This window comes from Salvelinus fontinalis, chromosome 23, assembly GCF_029448725.1.
Source record: "Salvelinus fontinalis isolate EN_2023a chromosome 23, ASM2944872v1, whole genome shotgun sequence".
In the NCBI taxonomy this organism is placed as follows: domain Eukaryota; kingdom Metazoa; phylum Chordata; class Actinopteri; order Salmoniformes; family Salmonidae; genus Salvelinus; species Salvelinus fontinalis.
This window is the reverse complement of record NC_074687.1, coordinates 11351187-11378949: the sequence shown is the minus strand read 5'-3', so window position 1 is coordinate 11378949 and position 27763 is coordinate 11351187. Positions and strand designations below refer to the sequence as shown.

Genomic DNA, 27763 nt, shown 5'->3' with positions numbered 1-27763 from the left:
ATGTGAGGTGGTGGGTCTCATCCCAGTCCAATATGAGATGGTGGGTCTCATCCCAGTCCAATGTGAGGTGGTGGGTCTCATCCCAGTCCAATGTGAGATGGTGGGTCTCGTCCCAGTCCAATGTGAGGTAGTGGGTCTCGTCCCAGTCCAATGTGAGATGGTGGGTCTCATCCCAGTCCAATGTTAGATGGTGGGTCTCGTCCCAGTCCAATATGAGATGGTGGGTCTCATCCCAGTCCAATGTGAGATGGTGGGTCTCGTCCCAGTCCAATGTGAGATGGTGGGTCTCGTCCCAGTCCAATGTGAGATGGCGGGTCTCGTCCCAGTCCAATGTGAGATGGTGGGTCTCATCCCAGTCCAATGTGAGATGGTGGGTCTCATCCCATGTGAGGTGGTGGGTTTCATCCCAGTCCAATGTTAGATGGTGGGTCTCATCCCAGTCCAATGTGAGATGGTGGGTCTCATCCCAGTCCAATGTGAGATGGTGGGACTCGTCCCATGTGAGGTGGTGGGTTTCATCCCAGTCCAATGTGAGGTGATGGGTCTCATCTCAGTCCAATATGAGATGGTGGGTCTCGTCCCAGTCCAATGTGAGGTAGTGGGTCTCGTCCCAGTCCAATGTGAGATGGTGGGTCTCATCCCAGTCCAATGTGAGGTAGTGGGTCTCATCCCAGTCCAATGTGAGATTGTGGGTCTCATCCCAGTCCAATGTGAGGTGGTGGGTCTCGTCCCAGTCCAATGTGAGGTGGTGGGTCTCATCCCAGTCCAATGTGAGATTGTGGGTCTCATCCCAGTCCAATGTGAGGTGGTGGGTCTCGTCCCAGTCCAATGTGAGGTGGTGGGTCTCGTCCCAGTCCAATGTGAGGTGGTGGGTCTCGTCCCAGTCCAATGTGAGATAGTGGGTCTCGTCCCAGTCCAATGTGAGATAGTGGGTCTCATCCCAGTCCAATGTGAGGTGATGGGTCTCATCCCAGTCCAGTGTGAGATGGTGGGTCTCGTCCCAGTCCAATGTGAGATGGTGGGTCTCGTCCCAGTCCAATGTGAGGTGGTGGGTCTCGTCCCAGTCCAATGTGAGATGGTGGGTCTCGTCCCAGTCCAATGTGAGGTGGTGGGTCTCGTCCCAGTCCAATGTGAGATAGTGGGTCTCATCCCAGTCCAATGTGAGATGGTGGGTCTCGTCCCAGTCCAATGTGAGGTGGTGGGTCTCGTCCCAGTCCAATGTGAGATAGTGGGTCTCATCCCAGTCCAATGTGAGATGGTGGGTCTCATCCCAGTCCAATGTGAGGTGATGGGTCTCATCCCAGTACAGTGTGAGATGGTGGGTCTCATTCCAGTCCAATGTGAGATGGTGGGTCTCGTCCCAGTCCAATATGAGATGGTGGGTCTCATCTCAGTCCAATGTGAGGTGGTGGGTCTCATCCCAGTCCAATGTGAGATGGTGGGTCTCGTCCCAGTCCAATGTGAGGTGGTGGGTCTCGTCCCAGTCCAATGTGAGGTGATGGGTCCCATCCCAGTCCAATGTGAGGTGGTGGGTCTCATCCCAGTCCCAGGGAAACACTATATAGCCCAGTGACAAATAGCCAAACATAACAATGAATGATGTCACCATGCATCATTACACCTGTACAGAATGAGACTACCGGCCTAACAGAACAGAAACACCCACAGTGGAACGAAAGCTAGACGTCCATGGTAAAGAGTTATCAAGATCATACTGGCTGTGCTGTTTACCACAGTGAATACATTAGCTTCTGTACGAAAATGTTGTGGTCACAGTCACAACAAAAAAATTCCATCATCCTCAATGGGATCATGATCATAATGCTGAGGTGATGGTAAAGCCAAACACTTGGAAGTTTTATCTTGACTTTCATTAAACTTTACAAGCCACATGTCAGTTTCTCGCACTGAACACACCCTCATTCCATCTTCCCATGTAAACACACTGAATGGACATGGAGACACAGCGGAATGTATTTGTGGTTGAAACAGTTGACTGAGACAGTGTTGAAAGTCTCCCCAGTTTGTTGGCACCAGTTCCACCACTCTCTCTCTCTGTGGTCATGTGGAAAAATGCACCCTCTCTAAACGTCTGCAGCTACTAGACATGTTTGGCAGCCGCCCGTTGATGCAATCACATCGTATAACATCTGATCAATGCTAAACCCTGGCCTCCATCCCACCTCCATAGCCAAAGGCTGATGTATGTCCCGTAACTCAGCTCACACGTTCCACTACCTCGGATGACCTTTTATCAATGACCTCATGGGATCACTACGGTTCTCTCCCAAAATGGCACCCTATTCCCTATTTAGTGCACTACTTTTGACCAGGGGCCCATAAAGCTCTGGTCAAAAGTAGTGCACTATATAGGGAATAGGGTACCATTTGAGATGCAAAACATGACTATTGATATCTCGTAATAACGCCCCGTTTTAGTTTACAGCACTAACAGAACAGCATGCCGGCTACAGAGCTTTGGCAGTAATCCATTTCAGTGGCCCATTGCACTAGACTAGAGCAACTACCCACTGGGCACACACTGGTTGAATCAATGTTATTTCCACTTCATTTCAATTAAATTACGTTGAACCAACTTGGAAAAGACGATGAATTGACGTCTGCCCAGTCAGTAGGGTTACGATGATGACGTTACATTTTTCTTTTTAAGTAGGAGCATGGATCAGAAAATCAGTCAGTATCTGGTGTGACCACCATTTGCCTCATGCAGCGTGACACATCTCCTTCGCATAGAGTTGATCAGGCTGTTGATTGTGGCCTGTGGAATGTTGTCCAATTAATATTTAATGGCTGTGCGAAGTTGCTGGATATTGGCGGGAACTGGAACATTCTGTCGTAAACATTGATCCAGAGAATCCCAAACATGCTCAACGGGTGACATGTCTGGTGAGTATGCAGGCCATGGAAGTATTGGGACATTTTCAGCTTCCAGGAATTGTGTACAGATCCTTGCGACATGGGGCCATGCATTATCATACTGAAACATGAGGTAATGGCAGTGGATGATGAATAGCACAACAATGGGCCTCAGGATCTCGTCAAGGAATCTCTGCCTTCAAGTTAAAATGCATTTGTTTTCGCTATCCGTAGCTTCTGCCTGCTCATACTATAACCACTGCCACCATGGGGCACTCTGTTCGTAATGTTGACATCAGCAAACCGCTCGCCCACACAACACCATACACATTGTCTGCCATATGCCCGGTACAGTTGAAACCGGGATTCATCCGTGAAGAGCACACTTCTCCATCGTGCCAGTGACCATCGAAGGTGAACATTTGTCCATTGAAGTCGGTTATGGCGCCAAACTGCAGTCAGGTTAAGACCCTGGTGAGGATGGTGAGCACACAGATGATCTTCCCTGAGACGGTTTCTGACAGTTTGTGCAGAAATTCTTAGGTTGTGCAAACCCACAATTTCATCAGCTGTCCGGGTGGCTCGTCTCAGACCATCCTGCAGGTGAAGAAGTCGGGTGTGGAGGTCCTGGGCTGGCGCGGTTACACGTGGTCTGCGGTTGTGAGGCCGGTTGGACGTACTGCCAAATTCTCTAAAATGACATTGGAGGCGGCTTATGGTACAGAAATTAACATTAAAGTATCTGGCAATAGTTCTGGTGGAAATTCCTGCTGTCAGTGTGCCAATTGCATGCTCCCTCAAAACTTGAGACATCTGTGACATTGTGTTGTGTGACAAAACTGCACATTTTAGAGTGGCCTTTTATTGTCCTCTGCACAAGGTGCACCTGTGTAATGATCATGCTGTTTAATCAGCTTCTTGATATGCCACACCTGTCAAATGGATGGATTCTCACTAACAGGGATGTAAAGCAATTTGTGCACACAATTTGAAAGAAATAAGCTTTTTGTGAGAATTGTTGTGTCTTTACTGTCATTAAGGTGATGACGATTTTATCAAATCAATTAACTATGTTTAATTATTATGATTATTAAATTAATCCTGTAACAATTAACTCATTAGCAATCTTGGGGAACCACGGAAAAAGTTTATTTAACCTGTTATGGCTGCACGCTGAATATTGAAAAAACTGGAAAATGTGTGCACATTTTCAAACGGCCTCCTAAGAAACTTTTTATTTTCCAATATGCATATATTTACTACTGTTGGATAGATAACAGTCTGTAGTTTCTAAAAAGGTTTGAATTGTTTCTCTAAGTCGAACAGAAATATTTTTACAGCCATTTTCCCAGCCGAATTGAGTTTCCCAAAATGCGATGTGTCTCTTTAAGACCTTGTCTATAAAAGGTCATTACACTTAGGACCGTAGAAACACGTCATACGCCTTCATATGGATGTAATGCGGAAGTGAGAATTGAAAGGAGTCGAATATCTCGTCCCTGGACTGAATAACAGAACTTCTTGTGAGACCTGCGCAGTTAAAATAAAAATCCGGGCGCGAAGGATAATTTGATCTCGGCTTCTGGAACAAGGTAGATAACGTTGAATATGATGCCTGACTACGATATTATTTGCTACATGTCACAAAATCATCCTAAAGTATGTTTTTTCAATATACTTTAATTATATTATTGCAATTTATTCTGGACTTTAGATGTGAAACGACGGAAGAATTTTTTGAAGAAACGCTTTCTGGCGCAGCAATGCTACCGTGCTAGCTAACCAAAGAGGGAAATCATTCGTTCTGGAACCCAACTAAAGACTCTACTGGACATTGGACCCCGTTACAACATTCTGATGGAGTACCAAGAAAGATAAGACCCAATTTGGGATGCTTTTTCATAAAAATGTCGAACTGTTGAATGCTAACTCTGCTAACTATGCTAGGCTAGCGCTTGACTAGAATCAATGCTGCTTTATGCTAGCTTATGATGTTAGCTAATATAACGATATATTGTGTTTTCGCTGTAAAACACTTCAAAAATCGGAAATGTTGTCTGTATTCACAAGATATCTGTCTTTCATTAGTTATCCACCATATGTTTTTCTGAAATGTTTTATGAGGTGTAATTAGTAGCCGACGTTGGTGTATGTATTTTCTCTGGCTACTCCCGGCTGGATTCAGACTGTAGCTATGTATTAGCATTTTTGGGTAGCATCAATGTAAAACTGATTTATAGCTAAAATATGCACTTTTTATGAACAAAACATAGATTTATTGTGTAACATGTTATATGACTGTAATCTGAGGTCGTTTTTTCTGGGCTCTTTAGGTTGGTTTTAGTTTATTTCGGTTGGTTGTGCATGCTACTTCAATCATAATTCATACTTCATAATCATAATTCATACGTGTCTGTCCACTTTTGTATTTGGTGGTGAGCTAACATAAATATATGTGGTGTTTTCTCTGTAAAACATTTAAAAAATCGGACATGTTGGCTGGATTGACAAGATGTTTATCTTTCAAATGCTGTATTGGACTTGTTAATGTGTAAAAGTTAAATATTTTTAAAAAATAGATTTTGAATTTCGCGCTCTGCAGGGGTGTCATTTTCGGTCCGAGGTCGGGCTTGCACGCCAAACAGGTTAACGAGTTACCGTTTTCCGAATTAACTCTTAAAGATATAAAGACATTACATTTCAGTCATCAATCAGTCATTAATTAATTTACATTTAGTCTCATTCTGGATGTTGCAAAATCCTTGGATATCTGCACAACCCCAGCATAAGTAATGAATCAGTGATATACACATTGGCTTAATTTTTTATTTACTAACTAACTAAATAATCACACAGAATTACATAAACGCACAAACAGAATAGCTTACACATTGATTACTACATAATGCAATGAAAAGTCCCTAGTGGACTAAACCGATATGACGGCTTGTTACACAAAATGGCGGATTCAAAAGAGAGGGAAAGGGAGGGGCGTGTAAGAAAGAGCTGGAGAAAAAGGGAAAGGACTTCACTAACGTACATACAGCTGAGAACTTATGCTCTGGGAATTGCGAATACTTTGCACATGAGCTCATTCGAAAGAATTGCAATGTACACATTTACGTGTGTATGTCTTTGTTGTCTCTCTGTTGAAATCGCCGGTCCGTCTGGGGAGTAATTTGACAGAAAGTCTCTGGTTTGTTCACCAGAGATCAAAGTCTTTCGTAGTTGTAGCTCTGTTATAATGTATACGTCAGACGTACCAATGGTCGTTTGATAGGGAAATGTTCTATATAATGGATCTTTCAGAGTACCACCCGGTGGTTCTCGGTTGCGTTTACTAGACTAAAGTACTTAAACAGCTGCAGAAGGAATGTTCCTTTATAGCCTTCATCTTCCTCACTCGAGAAAGTTTCAGAGTTTCTAACCATTTTGTACCTTTCATCTCATGCTATCCATGTACCGGTCTTGTAGAGTCTAATCATTCGTGACGTCCGGTTCACACCGTCCGCCTGCTTGGTCTTTAGTTTTAAACCATTTCTCAGCCATGTAGCCACTGCTTTATGCTATCTGGTCTATAGAGGTTTTCTTCTTCTCTTCTGAAAGTTTCAGAGCGTCTAACCATTTCGTACCTTCCAGCTCACGCTGTCGGTCCCACTGGTCTGATGTAAATTTCATCACGGGCCCTTTTATGCACTCTGGTCAAAAGGGCTTGCCATGACGCCGACATAATGCCTGTGCTCACGTGGGTGTGGTCAGTGACTGGTTAAGACTTCATATCAAAAACAATTATCTCATTTAACAGGCTAACATGACATTACATCTTCTCACAAATAGTTTCATATTTAATCGTATAAGTTCCACAACATCTAGATGTGAATCTGATCACTGGGAAATATACACATTCAGAGATACAGTTATGTTGTTCTACTGTCCTTAGTTACTTCACAAATTAGTAATGAATTCAACATGATTGTTATTTAAGTACCCACGGACCCTTTCAACCGTTTGGATTACAGAAATATTGTTTCATTACCCAACATTGGATGTCACAGTACTACAAGATCTCTCTCTGTTGTAACAAAGGGATTTTTTTACTCCCCTTTCATAGACCGTCATAAAACGTTCAACTTCACCCCTCACTCCCGCTGCGGGAAAGAGAGAGAGAGCGGGGGGGGGGTGGGGGGGGGAATCTGGCTCCTATGATCCTCACTCAAAAGGGCAAGTCATGTCAGAATGGAACATTTCTGGGATTTTTTTATTTCAGCTCATGGAACATGGGACCAACACTTTACATGTTGCGTTCATATTTTTGTTCAGTATAGTTGATTTTGCAAACTCATCAAAACAGAAGCTTCCGAGATAAATAGTGGGTGAGTGGACAGCGCACGGCATGGCATCTGTCATTACCCAACATTACCCAACAACTGAGCCACACGGTGGTCCCGTGTGGCTCAGTTGGTAGAGCATGGCGCTTGCAACGCCAGGGTTGTGCGTTCAATTCCCACGGGGGGACCAGGATTAATATGTATGAACTTTCCAATTTGTAAGTCGCTCTGGATAAGAGCGTCTGCTAAATGACGTAAATGTCATGGAAATCTGCCTCAATATGACGTTGATGGTCTACAGTAATCCTCCTAAACATTAAGTCCACTATTTGGGTGACTTTGAGCGATTCTGGAACTGTTCTGACCAACATTTTTCTGTACAGAGCGCTCTGTGAATTGCTCCGTGACATCTCTGGTTGTCCGGCTCCGCTCTCATCTGAGACACAGGTTGCGTTCCTCTGCCCAGATCTTTCCATGCCAGGATAGGTATTTTACGCATCATCTAACCACATCATATGTTACAGCAATCTGTCAGTCGATGACACAGTCGATGACGTGGCACACAACCATTGGTTGATGCACGCAATGTCTGAGCAGGGGAACCCGACCCCAGTATGTGAAATCTCTAGAGTGAGGACTCTAGAGCAGAGGTATTCAACTCTTACCCTACGAGGTCCAGAGCCTGCTGGTTTTCTGTTCTACCTTATAATTAATCGCACACACCTGATGTCCCAGGTCTAAATCAGTCCCTGATTGGAGGTGAACATTGAAAAAATGCAGTGGAACTGGCTTCGAGGTCCAGAGTTGAGTTTGAGGGCTCTAGCGGTTACAGCAAACATAGTCTCATCTCGCTGTGATGTTCTCAGATGGATTTAGAATTGAAACAAGACTACTTTCTCTTGGTCACAGAGGGCCAAAATCAATGTGTGCTTAAAGCTGAAGTTGTAACGAGCCAGCAGGCATTTGAATGGTTCCAATTGTATATTGTCATTAAGTAAGTGCCGACAGACAGCTCTACTTCTAGGTCCAAAGCGCCTTTGCTGTATTTCGTTTTTGTGTGTGTTATTTCTTACATTATTATCTCAGAGCGTTTTTTGTCTTATTACATACAGCCGGGACACAACTTTTGGATATCAGAGCGGCGGTAACTCACCAGCATTACGACCAGGAATATGACTTTCCCGAATTGGATCCTTTGTTCGTACCCCCCCCAGGGCAATTGAACTGAAGTCCCAGAGGTTCCAAGATGCCGCCGGCAGAGAAGAGGTATTTAGAGTGGACTTCTACTCCGGCTCAGGAGGCGTGCACACCATCCACCGCTTACAAGTATATTACTCGCTCTTGTTCAGTCGCTGGACAATAAAGTAGACGAGCTCATAGCGAGGTTCTCCTTCCAGAGAGACATCAGGGACTGTAAAATACTCTATTTCACGGAATCCTGGCTCTCTCGGGATATACTGTCCCCGTCCATACAGCCAGCTGGGTTCTCAGTACATCGCGCAGACAGGTATAAAGAATTCTCCGGGAAGAAGAAAGGAGTGGTGTATGTTTCATGATTAATTACTCATGGTGTGATTGTGATAACATAGTCCTTTTTTTCACCCGACCTAGAATACCTCAAAATCAAATGCCAACCGTATTACCTCCCAAGAGAATTCTCTTCGGCTGTAGTCCCAGCCCTCAAGCCGATACCACGACGGCCCTCAAGGAACTACTACACTGGATTTTATGCAAACTGGAAACCACATATCCTGAGGTCGCATTTATTGTAGCTGGGTATTTTAACTAAGCAAATTTGAGGACAATGCTACCGAAGTTCTGGAAAAACACTCAACTACTGAAAATTCCCCATTCGAGATGCCTACAAGGCCCTCCACCGCACTCCCTACGGCAAATCAGATCACGACTCCATCTTCTTCTTCAGTGGGGTTTATCGGCGGTTGGCATCCAATGTCATGGTGCATTACCATTCTGGAGTGTGGGCCATAGACAGGGAGAATCTAAATCCTACCTGCCAGCCCAGTTGCTCTTAAAAAAAGATAACAACATATTTGAGACTATGTCTAATGACGTTCTACTCAATATACTCTTTAAACTAATTTCCTGAATCCCCTTCTCCCTCATACTAGATCTCAGCCTCTCTCTTTCCCTCTGATGCTGCCCACACTGTAGCAATACTTGCTGAACTGTCTCGGTTTCCTGGCAATAATCACAATTTCCTGTTGGATGCTTTCCTATCACACTTAAGGTCTTATTCAACTGGCTGTGTCCCACCCTTAATCTTGTCCCTTCCTGCTGTCCTCATCTCCCTGACTTTCCTCTGTACTTTAAATAAATGCCTGTCCTTAGTATCTCTATTCCACTGCGCCTGCCATCTCTGCACCACTACTGTCCATATCAGGCCTTTTGCCTCTGCCTTGCTCATGGAAACTACAACCTTAACATCTCCAGTACTAAGTGCTTGTTTAGCCAGTACATCAACTGCCTCGCTCCCCTCCACCCCCACATGGGCTGGGACCTAAGTAAATCTTATTTGTATATTCATTACTCTAATCCTGCAATGGGCTTGTAGCATCTCATAAAACATGTTGTCTGCTATGTGAGCTAAAGGACTAGAGACTCATCAACACTGCACATGAATCAGAGCAAATAACTACTCTGTCTGGCTTGACTTCCTCCATCCACTGCAAGGCCAACACTATGGCCATCATCTCCGCTGTATACACAGCCAGATGATCTGTAATACGTTTCCTGACTCTCACCCCACATTCCTGCACTACAAATGCTGACCCAGTACGTCCTGTCATTGGATCTTTTGAACCATCTGTGTAAATGGCACAACATCCTGATACACACAATCCAGACGTCTATTAAACAAATCAGATGGCTCAACACCCTCCCTATCTTCCTGTAGTCTCTCCAACACTTCTAGATCACCTACTGGAGGTGGGAATAGCCATGATGGATTTACAGGAATAGCTACTGTTGGACTAAACTCCCTTCCATACACTCCCATCTCCTTCGCCTGGGTATTACCCTCCCACCCAAAGCTTGTGTTCTGTCCTTGCTCATGTTCCAAGCATGCCTGTAAAATCCCTTTCGCAGGATGAGACACCCCATGTCTCTGTAGGTTGACCCAATAATTAATTGCCAGTTGCTGTCTCCTAATCTGCAATGGCATTTCCCCCCATCTCCACCTGTAATGCAGCCTCTGGGGAGGTCAGAAACGCCCCACTACATATTCTGAGTCCTTGTCCCTGTATGACATCTAGCCTTTCTAATCAGGTCCGGGCTGCAGAACCATACGCTATACTGCCATAGTCTATTACAGATCAGATCAATGCAACATACATGGTCCTCAATGAGGAACACCCAGCCCCCCACTCCTTCCCCGTCAGACCGGATCAATGCAACATACATGGTCCTCAATGAGGAACACCCAGCCCCCCACTCCTTCCCCGTCAGACCGGATCAATGTAACATACATGGTCCTCAATGAGGAACGCCCAGCCTCCCACTCCTTCCCCCTCAGACAGGATCAATGCAACATACATGGTCCTCAATGAGGAACGCCCATCCTCCCACTCCTTCCCTGTCAGACAGGATCAATGCAACATACATGGTCCTCAATGAGGAACGCCCAGCCTCCCACTCCTTCCCTGTCAGACCGGATCAATGTAACATACATGGTCCTCAATGAGGAACGCCCATCCTCCCACTCCTTCCCTGTCAGACAGGATCAATGCAACATACATGGTCCTCAATGAGGAACGCCCATCCTCCCACTCCTTCCCTGTCAGACAGGATCAATGTAACATACATGGTCCTCAATGAGGAACACCCAGCCCCCCACTCCTTCCCAGCGCGTCACATTTAGCACCTTCTTACACTTTCCCACCACTCTCTCAATGTGTTCTGCCCAGGTCAGTCTAGTATCAAAGTTTACCCCAAGAAACCTGAAGGCCCCCAAGCTCTCCAAGTTTCTCCCATATAACCTCAAGCATACCTCATCTTCCACCTTCCCCCTGGTAAAGAACATTGTCTAAATTCTCTACAGAGAACCTGAATTCCAACATTAATGCCTACCACTCTATCTCATCAATAGCTTCCAGTACCTTCCTGACTAAGTAAGGCACATTTCTTCCTCTCTTCCATAAGGCCACATCATCTACAAATAACAACCTCCCAATATCCGGCCACACCTGAGAGTAAACACCATTGATCATCATTTCACGACTTCATTTTGCTCCTCCCTTCCTATAGGCAGAAACTCAAACAGGAAATACTAGTGCTAAGGTCTATTCAACGCTGGTCTGACCAATCGGAATCCATGCTTAAAGATTGTTTTGATCACGCAGACTGGGATATGTTCCGGATAGCCTCTAAGAATAACATTGACGTATACACGGAGTTCATCAGAAAGTGTATAGGGGATGTTGTTCCCACTGTGACTATTAAAACCTAAACAAACCAGAAACTGTGGATAGATGTCAGCATTAGCGCAAAACTGAAAGCACGAAGCACGGTATTTTACCATGGCAAGGTGGCGGGTAATATGGTTGAATACAAACAGTGTAGTCTTTCTCTCTGTAAGTCACAATTCAACGGCTGAGACACGAGACGTCTGTGGCAGGGTCTACAGACAATCACAGATTACAAAGGGATAACCAGCCACGTCGTGGACACCAACGTCTTGCTCCAGGGAATGCTAAACACCTTCTTCACCCACTTTGAGGATAATATAGTGCCATTGACACGGCCCGCTCCCAAGGCCTGTGGGCTCCGTTCTCCGTGGCCGACGTGAGTAAGACATTTAAGCATGTTAACCCTCGCAAGGCTGCCGGCCCAGACTGCATCCCTAGACGCGTCTTCAGAGCATGCGCAGACCAGCTGGCTGGACATATTCAATCTCTCCCATTCTGCTGTCCCCACTTTCTTCAAGATGTTCTCCATTGTTCCTGTACCCTAGAAAGCAAAAGGTAACTGATCTACATGACAATCGCCCAGTAGCACTCACTTCTGTCATCATGTAGTGCTTTGAGAGGCTAGTGAAGGATCATATCACCTCTACCTTACCTGACTCCCTAGACCCACTTCAATTCGCTCTGCACACTGTCCTATCCCATCTGGACAAGAGGAATACCTTTGTAAGAATGCTGTTCATTGACTACAGCTCAGCCTTCAACACCATTGTACCCTCCAAGCTCATCATTAAGCTCAGGGCCCTGGGTCTGAACCCCGCCCTGTGCAACTGGGTCCTGGAATTCCTGACGGGCCGCCCAGGTGGTGAAGGTAGGAAACAACACCTCCACTTCGCTGATCCTCAACACGGGGGCCCCACAAGGGTGTACTCCTGTACTCCCTGTTCACCCTTGACTGTGTGGCCATGCACACCTCCAACTCAATCATCAAGTTTGCAGACAACACAACACTAGTAGACCTGATTATAAAACAATGACGAGACAGCCTACATGGAGGAGGTGAGGGCCCTGGTGGAGTGGTGCCAGGAAAATAACCTCTCTTCAACGCCAACAGGAGCTGATCGTTGACTTCAGGAAACAGCAGAGGGAGCACACCCCTGTCCTCATCAATGGGACCGCATTGGAGAAGGTGAAAAGGTTCAAGTTCCTCTGTATACACATCACTGACAATTTTAAATGGTCCACCCACACAGAGGTGCAAAAGCACCTCTTCAGCCTCAGGAGGCTGAAGAAATTTGGCTTGGCCCCTAAAACCCTCACAAACGTTTGCAGATGCACAATTGAGAGCATCCTCTCCAGAGGGTGGTGGGGTCTGCCCAACGCATCACTGCGCACACTGCCTGCCCTCTAGGACACCTACAGCACCCAATGTCACAGGAAGGCCAAAAAGATCAACAAGGACATCAACCACTCGAGCCACGGCCTGTTCACCCCACTATCATCCAGAAGGTCGATGTCAGTGCAGGTGCATCAAAGCTGGGACCGAGAGACTGAAAAACAGCTTCTATCTCAAGACCATAAGACTGTTAAATAGCCATCACTAGCGGCTACCACCCGGTTACTCAACCCTGCACCTTTGAGGCTCCTGCTCTATATACATAGACATGGAATCCCTAGCCATTTTAATAATTGAACACTAGTCACTTTAATAATGTTTACATACTGCTTTAATCATCTCATATGTATATACTGTATTCTATTTCCTGTATTTTAATCAATGCCAATCCGACATTGCTCGTCCTAATATTTATATTTTTCTTAATTCCATTCTTTTACTTTTAGATGTGTGTGTATTGTTGTGAATTGTTAGATATTACTACACTGTTGGAGCTAGGAAAACAAGCATTTCACTACACCCACAAAGCATCTGCTAAATATGTGTACGTGACCAATAAAATTTGATTTGTTGATATATTTTACAGTTATAAGACATTTTGTTTATAATTTGATTCTCACTATATTTAGAAATCATTTTGATTATTTCAAGCTCCCACTTTTGTTGTACAGGAAAACTGTGATATGTGACTAGTTTTACTAGAAAGGTGATATTAAAATTTTTCTGGCAGTATAGGCATTATTAGTTATTGTTTATGATCCTCTAATGATAAATCATTACTTTTGAGATTGTCCATCTACTGTAGGCGGGAAATCAACATTTAACAGGATCATACTGTTCTGCTTCCTAATCAACACTGGCATATCAGCTCCTCTGATGCCACAACAACAACAGTGGAGCTGTATTAGTCTCAGCTGTATTTGTTTTATTCCCAGCCCTGTGTACTGTATAGGACACTGGCCAACAGCTGCACGCAAATACTGACACTGTCAATCGATAGCGACTTCATGCATACTTCCCCATCATGTTCCAGCTGATGAAACTTACAGATGAACAATGCAAACAAAGCCAGAGGGAAATAACAAATTATTGATTGAATATTCCCCCCCCCCCACACCCCCCCCCCCCCCACACACACACACACATAAAGAAAGTGACTGCAGCCAAGCTTATTGAATTTGACCTTAGTATACAGTTACTTCTTCAACCGGATCAGCTTTATTTTTTGTTTCCATTGAACATGCGTTACAAATAAAGGCATTTGAATTATATGAAGAGTGCCTTGGTCCTCCTTTCTTTTTGATGACACATTGTATAATATGGTCTAAGTCTATAAGTAAAATAAGAGTAAGACTGCTAACTAAACAAACTAAACAGTAGAGACATCACCCTACAAAGGATAAATCACCACCACCACACTTACTACCATGATTAAATGTCATATCTTGTATTTGCTAATAAAAACACAAAAACATTGCCATTATCCCTTACCAGTTACTTCTCCACACACAGCCTGGGTGACAGTTGAACACAGCACTGTCACAGACACCTTGAAGAGTGGCAAAGTGCTGAGAACATCAGTTTTCTTACTTCAGGAGCCTCTTTCTCTCTCTCAGCCTTGGTTGGTCTCTCCTGCTTTATCTGCCTTTGCCACTATTTCTGAAATTCTCCTCAAACGCACACACACACACACACACACACACACACACACACACACACACACACACACACACACACACACACACACACACACACACACACACACACACACACACACACACACACACACACACACACACACACACACACACACACACACACACACACACACACACACACACACACACACACACACACAATCGTTTCTCTCTCTTCTCTAATCCCCCTCAGAAGGAAGCAGAGTGTGCTTCAAATAACTCCAGCAGGCAGAAGTGACTTCTCAGGCTTTTCCTCTATGTGTTGTGTTGTTGGCTGGGATCATTAACTTCCTCTTTGTGTTGTGTTGTTGGCTGGGATCGTTAACTTAGTCCCTGGAGACTTTAGGAGGTAAATAATCCCCCTCCTGTGGTGGGAGGCTGTCAATCAAACTTGGTGGCGGGGATTGGGGAGTCTGGCTTCCAAGGAGACATCCCTGGTTGGTAATTAGGGTACAGCAGTGCCCTGCATGGAGATATATGGGACATGGGGATGGGGGGATATGGGGGTGGGGATGGGGGGATATGGGGATGGGGATAAGGTGATGGGGATAAGGGATATGGGGACGGGGATAAGGGATATGGTGATGGGGATATGGGTATGGTGATATGGGATATGGGGGTGAGGATATGGGGATATGGGATATGGGGGTGAGGATATTGGGATATGGTGATGGGGATATGGGTATGGTGATATGGGATATGGGGGTGAGGATATGGGGATATGGGATATGGGGGTGAGGATATTGGGATATGGTGATGGGGATATGGGGATGGTGATATGGGATATGGGGGTGAGGATATGGGGATATGGGATATGGGGGTGAGGATATTGGGATATGGTGATGGGGATATGGGGATGGTGATATGGGATATGGGGGTGAGGATATGGGGATATGGGATATGGGGGTGAGGATATTGGGATATGGTGATGGGGATATGGGGGTGAGGATATTGGGATATGGGGATGGTGATGTGGGATATGGGGGTGAGGATATGGGGATATGGGATATGGGGGTGAGGATATTGGGATATGGTGATGGGGATATGGGGGTGAGGATATTGGGATATGGGGATGGTGATATGGGATATGGGGGTGAGGATATGGGGATATGGGATATAGGGGTGTGGATATTGGGATATGGTGATGGGGATATGGGGATGGTGATATGGGATATGGGGGTGAGGATATGGTGATACGGGATGGGGATATGGGGATTTTGGGATAGGGAGTTGGGACAGCTGAGCTGGCCTGTATATTGATAATGGAGATAACTTACTCCTATTATTTTGCAATAAGAGACTTGACACATGAAATATATGTGTACTTAGCTATGTACTGTAGATGCATTATTGTTCACCGTACGATTTCACTGCTCATATGCTACAGTTACAAGCGAGTACAGTACGAAAAAAGTATTCAACCCATACAGTAAGATCCTTTTTAATTGCATGAGAAGGGATGGCATTGAGGAGAGTTGGCAGTGCTTTGGTAAGGCTTTGGTTGCCATGGTGGTGTGCAACAGATCCACAGTGCATCTTGATTCTTGTGCCAAACAGCACTCTAATCTTTTCATGGCAAGTCCTTCAGCTCAGCTCTCTCGCTCCATCTCAGATGAAAGCCTGCTTGTCTCCGAGTCAGGCCCATGGCTGCCAGTCACTCCTGCTCTCCTTGTCTCCACCGCCTACTGTGAAGACGGGTAGAATGTTTTCAAAAGGCGAAGCAATTTGTTTACAAAGGCTTTCTCCGCACAATGGGACTGGACGTGTGAAGGGTCTTTCTGTTCCCACCGACCCCAAATATACTCAAACTGACGGTTTGACATGGAGAGGCTTGAGGAGCGGTACAGATGGAAGGTTTGTACAAAGGCTTCCCAACAGAAGCGCTCAAGTTGGTGTCTAGTATACCTGCGTCACCTGACCCTCTCTTCACATCGTAGCTTGAGAGGAGCTTCCAATAAAATGGGTCAAAAGCAGCGTGATAATTGTGAAATATGAAATGCATACATCATTATGAAAAATGTCCCTCGTTTCTAAAGATAAGACTAAAAAGATGTACCAAGAACTACTTCGCACATGCTGTATATACACGCCACGTTAGATTATTCTCACTTCGCTTGACAGAAGTACGTCCCCCCCCCCACCCTTATTACAGCACGTGACAGGAATCCTCCTGGAAGGCCTGTATTGAAATAGCTCTTATTCTATTCCCTTTGTATAGTTTCCAGGTAAAGCTCCAGAGGAAACAGGATTGCTCCATAATAACATTTCCACTCAGCTTTTTAGAAATGCCACTATGACAGATGCTGCAGTGTCATTGCCTCAGCAGTCCAGGTTATTTGGGGACAAGACTCTTTTTACTGGTAACAACTAGTTTAGCAGCAGAAGGTCAAGTCCAATATCACACCCATTTGGAGCTGAAATAAGTCTTGAGAGGCAACGTTATTTTGAAACACTCCAAAAGGACATGTCTTGACTGCGGCTTAGCAACTGTCTCCACCTCGCCCACATGAAATCCAACTTGATCCTGAATCCAGGCTGGCAAACAAAGCTGCATTTATGATTTTCTGAGAGAAAAGAGTCAAAGCCTTAAGGTTTTTAACTATAACTCACTTCTAAACAAACTTCCCTCAACAACATAATCATACCGATAACAATGAACTTCTGGTACATAATTGTGTAAGCCACATCTCACAGTGTCATAGTTAACTGAGGTATTACATAGAGTACAAACTGAGACGGTGAGGTTTTAGATGAACATTAGACAGGCAGAAAATACAGCTTCAAACTGAGACAGTGAGGTTTTAGACGAACATTAGACAGGCAGAAAATACAGCTTCAAACTGAGACAGTGAGGTTTTAGAGGCTAATTAGACATGCAGAAAATACAGCTTCAAACTGAGACAGTGAGGTTTTAGAGGCTAATTAGACAGGCAGAAAATACAGCTTCAAACTGAGACAGTGAGGTTTTAGAGGCCAATTAGACACACAGAAAATACAGCTTCATCCGATCCAGAAGGCTTTGAATATTCATCAATAAATTGAAAGTGGTTATTTTGTTTCATATATACACAGTACCAGCTACAAAAGTCATTTAATACATTAACCATGTCTATACTGTATTTCTGATCAATTTGATGTTATTTTAAGGGCCAAAACAGCTGCATGTCTTTCAAAAACAAGGACATTTCTAAGTGACCCCGAACTTTGAACGGTAGTGTATATATATATATAAAAGTTTGGACACACTTACTCATTCAAGGGTTTTTCTTTTATTTGACAATTTTCTACATTGTAGAATTGTAGTGAAGACATCAAAACTATGAAATAACACATAAGGAATCATGTAGTAAGCAAAAAAAGTGTTAAACAAATCAAAATATATTTTATATTTGAGATTCTTCAAAGTAGCCACCCTTTGCCTTGATACAGCTTTGTACACGCTTGGCATTCTCTAAACCAGCTTCACCTGGAATGCTTTTCCAACAGTCTTGAAGGAGTTACCACATATGCAGAGTTGCAAAGAAAAATGTATATCTCTGTCCAGTGTGTTATTTTCCCCATCTTAATCTTTACTTTTTATAGGCCAGTCTGAGATATGGCTATTTCATTGCAACTCTGCCTAGAAGGCCAGCATTCCGGAGTCACCTCTTCACTGTTGACGTTGAGACTGGTGTTTTGCGGGTACTATTTAATGAAGTTGCCAGTTGAGGACTTGTGAGGCATCTGTACTCTAATGTACTTGTGCTCTTGCTCAGTTGTGCACCGGGGCCTCCCACTCCTCTTTCTATTCTGGTTAGAGCCAGTTTGCTCTGTTCTGTGAAGGGAGTAGTATACAGCGTTGTACGAGATCTTCAGTTTCTTGGCAATTTCTCACATGGAATAAACATAATTTCTCAGAACAAGAATAGACTGACGAGTTTCAGAAGAAAGTTCTTTGTTTCTGGCCATTTGAAGCCTTTAATCGACCCCACAAATGCTGATGCTCCAGATACTCAACTAGTCTAAAGAAGGCCAGTTTTATTGTTCTTTAATCAGGACAACAGTTTTCAGCTGTGCTAACATAATTGCAAAAGGGTTTTCTAATCATCAATTAGCCTTTTAAAATGATCAACTTGGATTAGCTAACACAACGTGCCATTGGAACACAGGAGTGATGGTTGCTGATAATGGGCCTCTGTACGCCTATGTAGATATTCCATAAAAAATCAGCCGTTTCCAGGTACAATAGTCATTTACAACATTAACAATGTCTACACTGTATTTCTGATCAATTTGATGTTATTTTAATGCACAAAAAAGGTGATTTTCTTTCAAAAAGAAGGACATTTCTAAGTGCCCCCAAACTTTTGAAGAGTAGTGTGTGTATATATATAATATATATGTATATATATAAAGCATTTACCGTTTGCTCGGATGACTACCATAATATAGAACAAATATTCCAAACAGATTAATATTAATCCGTTCTAAATAAGGCCATTAGTAGCCAGGGGCTATTTCCTTGGTGGTGCTTGGCACGACAATTAGAAGATATTTCAGGTTGGAAAAAACCTTCCTGAAAGACAAGATAAGGGACGGAATAGAGAAACACTGAGGCCTAATGGTTCGAAGAGTCTAAAGCACATGGGTGAGTCAGATGTAGGATGTGTCATATTATGGACTGGGTTCACAACGACCATCCAATAATTAATCTACTTCTCCCAGGACTCTTGGTTTAGTCTGGTTATTGAACTGTTTAACTAGTCCATATGATTGCAACTAAACAGATTCATACATGAAGTTTTCTGAACATAATACACTTCTCAAATGTATAGGGTTTCAGGTACAGGTGTATCAAAACTAGCCACATTATTCCCCATCATCAAACAATAGTTTATTTAGGTTCATAAATATACTAAATAAGAGGATAATGCTCCACAAAAGTAATGTGATATCCTTCAAACACTTCAAACTAGAAACGAAAATCTAAAGGATTCCTGTAACTCACTTACAAGTAAAAGTATACTGTTGATATCATGAATCAGCATGTAAAGAATCTGAAGACTCTACCGCTCTCTATGACATCATAATAAATAGCTACACTCATAAATTACAACAACTTTCCACAATATACAAGCCTTCACAGAGTAAGCAGTACTCACATAATATGTTCCAGGGTGGTCCTATCCAACAGAGAGGAATGATGCAACTCCCACTGAACGGTTATCAAACCCTCTACTGCATGTCACTGGCACATGGATGAAACTCTGCCTCCAAACATAACACAGCCACCTAGTTACTGTGGTGCCTTCCCTCCCTCTGCCTCAGCCCCAGCCCTGGCTGTATGCTCACGGAAGCGTGTAACATGCTGGGGAAGCGTCATTTCTACTGGGTTATTTCAAGGACGCTGCCTCCATTAAGGGCTAGGCTCTATTTCCCATCTATCCCTTCTCCACGCCATGAGACAAAAGGTAAGCCAATGTGAAGACAAAGGCTGGGGAGCAGGGGGAACCTTGGGGACTCTATTGTGATGAGGCTGGGGATGGGGCTGGAACTCACTATAGAACATAACCAGGCTGAAGCCAGATGGGGTCAGCCTCCAAGGCTCGACTGCTTCGCTGCATCCCATCCACACACCCATTCATCATCGCAATAGATAGACAACACTGGTCAATGAAAGCTACTCACGAGATCACGAATAGTCAAATAAATGTTCAATTCCAAGACGACAAAAAGTGACAGTGAGGTTTTAGATGAACATTAGACAGGCAGCAAATACAGCTTCATCTGATCCAGAAGGCGTTGAATATTCATCAATAAATTGAAAGTGGTTATTTTGTTTCATATATACACAGTACCAGCTACAAAAGTCCTTTTCAACATTAACCATGTCTATACTGTATTTCTGATCAATTTGATGTTATTTTCTAGGATCTAGGGTGGAAGGGCGACGTCTTCGTTGATGCCTCCGATGTTAGCATGGTCAGCTGTGAGAACAGAGATGTAATGCAAGTGAATGCGAGCATGTTTTAACGATAAATGTTTATCAGATTCATTATGAGGCTGTATTGAATATTTCTGCATTCAACCAGCCAGGAGACTTAACGTTAAATTGAGGGTTAAATCCAGTATCAACGACACTGTACTGAACTAAATCTGCATCATTTTGTGAGAACCCTATCATTGTTTTATTCTACCTTTATTGTCCCCCACAGACAGTTCTATTGGCAATGTAGATTAGCATCTGATGTGGATGTGCCCACGGTAACCATGGCAAAGGTTCAATATTTTAATTTCTCTGCTGCCCCATCAGTAAGAGGATCTCCCCCAAGGCTCACTTCTGAAAAACACAAGGCTAATGAATCAAATAAGGGATAAACGCACACGTTTTGTACATTACCTTGGAAATAATGGACGACGCAGCAGGACGAGGCTGAGTCCCTTGGAGGAGTTCATCCCCCCAAGGTAATGTACAGAACAGAGGAATTATCTCCTCTTATACCACAGCTGCCAAAGAAAACAATACTCAAGCATAAATTTATCCGTAGAATATTTTTTTATTGTAGTTGATATTTTCATTATAAGCAAATTCATACTTTATTATCTTTTGGCTGTATATTTATGGACGTGACCCAGTTGGATGAAAGAAGTGCAGGAGCTGTCTTTTTCCAAGTCAGTTCGTTAGACTATGTTCACAGAAATTCTCAAACGACAGTATGCTATAGAGACCTCTGATTATTCACTGCTAAGGGTTCATACACATTTTGACAGATGGAATTTCAATGACTTTTCCATGACTTCTCCATGACTTTTAAACAATTTTTACAAAAATTATAAATAATTGGTAGCGTCTCTATATAGCCTACATTAAAAAGTATTCATAAATGTGGTATTGACACTAGAAGGCTGCTGGTCTCTGATCCCATGTAGACCTACTATTTCCTGCCATTGCGCTCTCAAATCAATCAAGGCTCCACAAAGTAGAATAACTGCACTGTTAGGCTACTGTATAAAACCATGTGGTCCACCCTGCACCTGGAGAAGTACTGGGCGCGCAGTCTTTTGATCTAGCCCTGAAACACACCGAGTCTGCTTATCAAGGTCCTGTTGAGAAGCTGGTGTTCAGGCTATATCAAATCAAATCTTATTGGTCACATACACATGTTTAGCAGATGTTATTGCGGGTGTAGTGAAATGCTTGTAGCTTCTAGCTCCAACAGTGCAGTAATATCTAACAAGTAATATCTAACAATGTCACAACAATACACACAATACACACAAATCTGAAAGTAAAGGAATGGATTTAATAATATATACATGTACTGTTGTGTGTTAGAGCAGGGCTCCAATCAAAAGCCAGCACACCCAGTAGGCTTATTCCTCCTGGAGGACGGCTGGCAACCCTTTACATAAAAGGTTGTAACATTACAACCAAATAGTTTTCTATCTTTCTACAATTATTCCCTGATTCAATGATTCAGCGATAAAATGGATAAGCTAGGCTACTTCAAAGCAAAGTAGCTAATACATGTTTATCTATAACCTTGAAAAGGCTAAAATATTCATGTTTCAGGGGAGATCTATGCACAGCATGGAAGTTATTTGTCAATTAGGCTTTTCTTTGGATATTTTTAACATTGTCTGCATTACATAGCCTACTATTAAATAGAGGGGAATCCCAGCTTTCAAATAACAATGTCAGATTTATTTCTCAACAGTGCTGGTGTTGTGCCAAAAATCTCCCCCCTGCCAGAATTCTCCCCCCTTCGCGTTCTTCATTGCTGCGACTTGCTTGCTAGTTGAGATATCTGCTCTTCACTTAGTTTTCGGTTTGAGCTATTTATTTCAAGTGTATGTGGTGGTTCTAGCTTGTATGGCGCCCTTGGCAAACTCCCCCCTTCAGCGCCTGCGCCCGCCCCCTCCCGCACCCGGGGGAGCCCATGTCCGCCCCCGGCAAGACGCCGCCCTGGGCAGCTGCCCATGTCGCCCGTACCTAAATCCGCTACTGATTTGTATTAGTCTATAAATAAATCTCTTTGCCAAAATTCGTCATCTCTCCCATGTCTTATTCAACTAGTATTTTTGAAAGCGTAAGGATAATAATTCAGCCATAGTTGTTCTGAAATGTGTATTGTTTGCCTACATTTGACACCCTCCTCTATGTTTAATATAACACACATACATTAATTAGTAATTTTGCTTGCCTATCCTGATGTGAAGATTGTTCTATAGAAAGTATTTGACTCTGATGTGCGCCACAGAAAGTATTTGACTCTAGCCACAATATTAAGGAAATTATTATGGGGGGGGGTTCTGTCAGGGGGGAGATTTTCGGCACGAGTCAAAGACATTAATGCTTATAGCTAAATAGTTAACTAGCGAGATCAGTAGCCATGCTACAAGCTATGTTTTGAATCGACTATATAGTAAGTATATCATTATTTTGATTGGCTACCTGCTTCTGAAATGTGTCTCTCTCCTCGGGCAACGGCATGGCACACTCACACACAGATGATGCACATCACACTGTGTGTGTGCTGGCCTAATTCTGAAGATGTCTGATATGTCAACTTTTAAGTGAGTGATGATATATTTAGGAAAGAGCAAAACACTATATTAAAATTCAATGACTTTTCTAAGATTTTCAAGACCATAAGAACCCTCATTTGACAACTTGGAACACCGTATCCTGCCCATTCAGGCTGGCACATTCTCAATCTGTGCATTCTGAAGCTGACACCATATACTGTAGACTGGCACGCATACACCGGATTCACAGACTAGCAGCAAATAAACTTAAACAAAGCGAAATAAGGACATGAATTCCCACTCTCCGTTGCTATTCAATGCCGCTCCTGTCTTCATTCCGCTTTGATCAAACTTTTTGTGTGAATCCAGGCCGGTGATAGGCCATTTTATTTTATAGAGGAGCTGAAACGCAGTTCCCCATAAAATGGAGGTGCTGGTACAACCCTCCAGACAGCTTAGACCCAAGACAAGCACTGGTTGTTTGTTTTACATGTTTCACTGCCATGCTCGCTGGCAACGTTCTTGTCCCATGCTCGCTAGCTAGCCAACTAACTATGGCGAACACAGTCACGACCTCTGCAGACAGAATAACAGCAAAGTAGCTGCATTTGCGTTTGTTTAAGCTGTTTTCTATTGACATTCAGTTGGATTCATCCAAATGGAAGATGATGCCTAAGTTTGCCTGGCAAAGCTAGAAAATGTTGGCTTCTCGTCAAGACATTACGAGGAAATCGCATTGCATATCAAACTCTAGGCTAGAAGCTAGCTACCTTAGCTAAATAGTTTGTTGCTAGCAAACCTGCCAAGATGACAACCAAATGAACAAATATTTGCTTGAAACAGATGGTCAAACTAGAAACATGGGAGGATTTGACAGCATAGAGTCACTTGTGTCATGACTGCAACAGTAGGGACCAGAGAAATTCATGGTCAGCACTCACCACGTCAGGTCATCAGATGCTCCCAATAAATAGATGTCTATTTTTCCTCCTTGAACCTGCATTTACAATGTATACAACTTCATTATGTGTGGTTGTTGGTTTAGCTCTCTGTAACTTTGCAGCATGTACAGTTGTGTAGGCACATGTTGCGTCATGATTTCAAGGTGTCTGGGATATCTATTCGAACAGAGTCCCGATATATTTTCCAACTGTAAGTTATCTGGTTTTAATAGACATTTGAGAATTCCCTTCTAGCCAATCAGAAGCGAGTATTCAATAACGCTGTGGTATAAATCAATATAGAAATGCGTTTACAGCTGCATCACAGAGTCCTACAATAACTAATGAACCTACTTTTAACTCTGTCAAAAATATGACTTATAGAATAGCGATAGAATAGCAATGCCGATGCCTAGTATCCTCATAACCTTTGTTTGATGTTTTCAGTTTGAGAAGCTGTGGTTTAGTGTCTAGCGCGTGGAACTGGAAAGCCAAATGTATATACGCCACAGCAAGAGATCCACTGAATGTAAACAACCTTTGAGCTGCTTTCTGATTAGCCCGGATAACATATAGTTGTCTATGAGGGGCTATAGGAGTCATTGACCTGGAAGTGATGCTTTTCCTCTGGCTGTAGGCTGCTACGGTATACTACAGCGTGATTGGCTCCATGGCTACGGCCCTGCCTGCCAGCACTGTGGCATCACATGAGCTGTAGCCAACCAACAGCAGCCATGGTCTGAACTGACACAGTGTAGGATGTTATCAGGAGCATAGAAAGGGACTTGGAGGAACTGTATGCTGTTTAACAGTGTAATATGGAGGATGTCTACATTTCCCATATTGCTTGGGTGGGGCATTCCCTAGTCAATATTACTCTGTACAGTTCTTATCTACCGATACACTGTAGACTCTTAAAATATCATAACAGTGCTGGTATGTGTATCAAACAGCACTTCTACCACGATTAAGACTATACAATAACTTTTGCATAAAGAGATGACTTTCGAGTTTCACCTCTGGTGGTCCACTGTGTTCCTGATACCTGACTCCTCAAAAGGTCAGAGGTCATGTAATCTCCTTTCAAAGACACATGTCAGGATTAGACTGTTTACGATGAGGCAGGTTATGACTAGCTAGCCTGGCTCACTCTACAAACCCACAACTTGGACACAAAGCCTGCAGACAATGTATGACTCAAATGTCCAGCACAGATAAATCTGTGGTTTTTAGAGCAGCACAATGTGATACTGAATATCTGTCGTTTTCCCAGTTAAACAGGGAGTAACTTATGGGAAAATAAGGTCTTGTGTTGTGTTTAGTTCCACAGAATAGCCCATAGCCAAAGACTGTTTGCTTTATTTTTCTCTTGAAAAAATGTATCATTCTTTTGTAGGACTGTGGTGAAAGCCAGCCACATTCTTTACTGCTTGGAGAGCCCTATAATTGCTTCCAGCAGGTTCTGAGGGTTTTCTGAGACACTGTTAGACTATGAGATGTCTTCATTAAGCATCATCATAACTTAAAGGGGCAATCTGCAGTTGCTTCATCCATTTCTGGGCTTCTGAATTAATTAAATGAATCCATTGATTCTTGAAGAATATAACTTAGAAACACCTCATGAGCTCAGTTCAACTGTCACACTCCATGAGAACCAAAAATATAAGCTTGTTTTACTCCAATGTTTGTAAACAAAGCAAAATGTAAACAAACACTATATACGGTAGCCTCAAAACATGGTTAAAACTAAAATTTTGATATCATGGATGGTCAGTCCTTGCATCCATAGTTCTGTCTAGGAATGTGTCCAGCCCTATCCCTCAGATTTTTACCAAAACAGGGATGGGGATTTGGCTTTATAATTGTTTCAACTGCTGATTGACACATTAAATATGTTTTTCTCAATTCAGATGAGATGAGAAATGTCCAGGTCATACATTTACACAGCTAACAACTGCTTAATTAAACTTATAGTAGTCATTAGTACATTCATGATACCCCTGATCAAATCATCACTTAACTTTAATACAGACTCTATTGTACTGTGCCTTGCATCCTCCCACAAACAAACAGTCTTAAAAAACTGAACAAAGTGGAGACTAGACTACTACTATCTAGACTACTGTGGCCTATCATAGGACAGGCTGAGCACTGCTGGAGCCCAGTTGTTAGAGACCTGGGTCGGAGATCTGGGTCTGAGCTCGGGGTCTGGGTCGGAGCTCTGGGTCTGGCTCTGGGTCTGGCTCTGGGTCTGGGTCTGGGTCTGAGCTCTGGGTCTGAGCTCTGGGTCTGAGCTCTGGGTCTGGGTCTGAGCTCTGGGTCTGAGCTCTGGGTCTGGGTCGGAGCTCTGGGTCGGAGCTCTGGGTCGGAGCTCTGGGTCTGAGCTCTGGGTCTGGGTCTGGGTTGGAGCTCTGGGTCTGAGCTCTGGGTCTGGGTCGGAGCTCTGGGTCTGAGCTCTGGGTCTGAGTTCTGGGTCTCGGTCTAGGTCTGGGTCTGAGCTCTGGGTCTGGGTCTAGGTCTGGGTCTGAGCTCTGGGTCTGGGTCTGGGTCTAGGTCTGGGTCTGAGCTCTGGGTCTGGGTCTAGGTCTGGATCTGAGCTCTGGGTCTGGGTCTGGGTCTGGGTCTAGGTCTGGGTCTGGGTCTGAGCTCTGGGTCTGGGTCTAGGTCTGGGTCTGGGTCTAGGTCTGGGTCTGAGCTCTGGGTCTGGATCTGGGTCTAGGTCTGGGTCTAGGTCTGGGTCTGAGCTCTGGGTCTGGGTCTAGGTCTGGGTCGGAGCTCTAGGTCTGGATCTGAGCTCTGGGTCTGGGTCTAGGTCTGGGTCTGAGCTCTAGGTCTGGATCTGAGCTCTGGGTCTGGGTCTAGGTCTGGGTCTGAGCTCTGGGTCTGATCTCTGGGTGTGGCTCCATCCTTCCATCCTAACTAGACTACTAGCTCTGAGGGATCATCAAAACACTAACCCTACTTTATTCCCTCACTGGGAATGGTCCCATGCTGGGTTGTTGGATGGCAGAATAGCTTATCACAGTGGATATAAGTTAGCTATCACTTGTCGGCATATATCATTGTTGTCCTACATGAGAATTGAGAAGGTTCTGGTTAGATGGTGTTGAGTAGTCTATCAGTTTACTGACATAGCTGAAAGTTTAACTGCTTTGGCCTACTTGAGGAATGCAGAATATCCTTCTTTCACTCCTTCTCCATATGTATCTCACATGCTTTAAAGTATTTGCAGGACTCATTCCCCAAACTTGGCTCGAACAATAGACTCCCATTTCAAAATGGGTTAAACAGTCGCCTTATCCCTTGAGCTCTGATTGTCTTCTCTGAGAACGAGAGCTTGTGCTCCAGCCTACAACAGCAGAGGAGTATCCAACCACACGTTGTGGTGACTGACACACAGACTCAGCATCTCTCCTTCCACAGTCGCTATTTTGGCACAGCACTGGGGCTCACATCAACACAGAGTCGTGTTCCTTCACAACACCCAGGTCTGGGGAACTCACACTCACTAGTGGCCTTGCCTCTATTGATCTGTGATTTACTGTATGGGTTTACTGTACTTATCATTAAGGAGAACAGTATTGAGGATGAAGTG

The 27763-nt window shown here is 43.8% G+C and overlaps 1 protein-coding gene across 3 annotated transcripts in view; it reads right to left on the bottom strand.

Moving 5' to 3' along the window:
• The window catches only part of LOC129820847 (E3 ubiquitin-protein ligase Midline-1-like), a 62923-nt gene extending 42857 nt beyond the window's left edge, over positions 1 to 20066 (bottom strand). Inside the window, exon 1 of one of the 3 annotated variants that reach the window (XM_055877879.1) lies at positions 19861 to 20066. The gene's annotated coding sequence lies outside the window, so the exon portion shown is untranslated. Of the gene's footprint in view, positions 1 to 14513; positions 14757 to 19860 lie in introns of those variants that run through there. The other 2 variants (XM_055877875.1, XM_055877880.1) reach the window with 2 other exon arrangements.
• Between the last annotated feature and the right edge of the window lie 7697 nt (positions 20067 to 27763).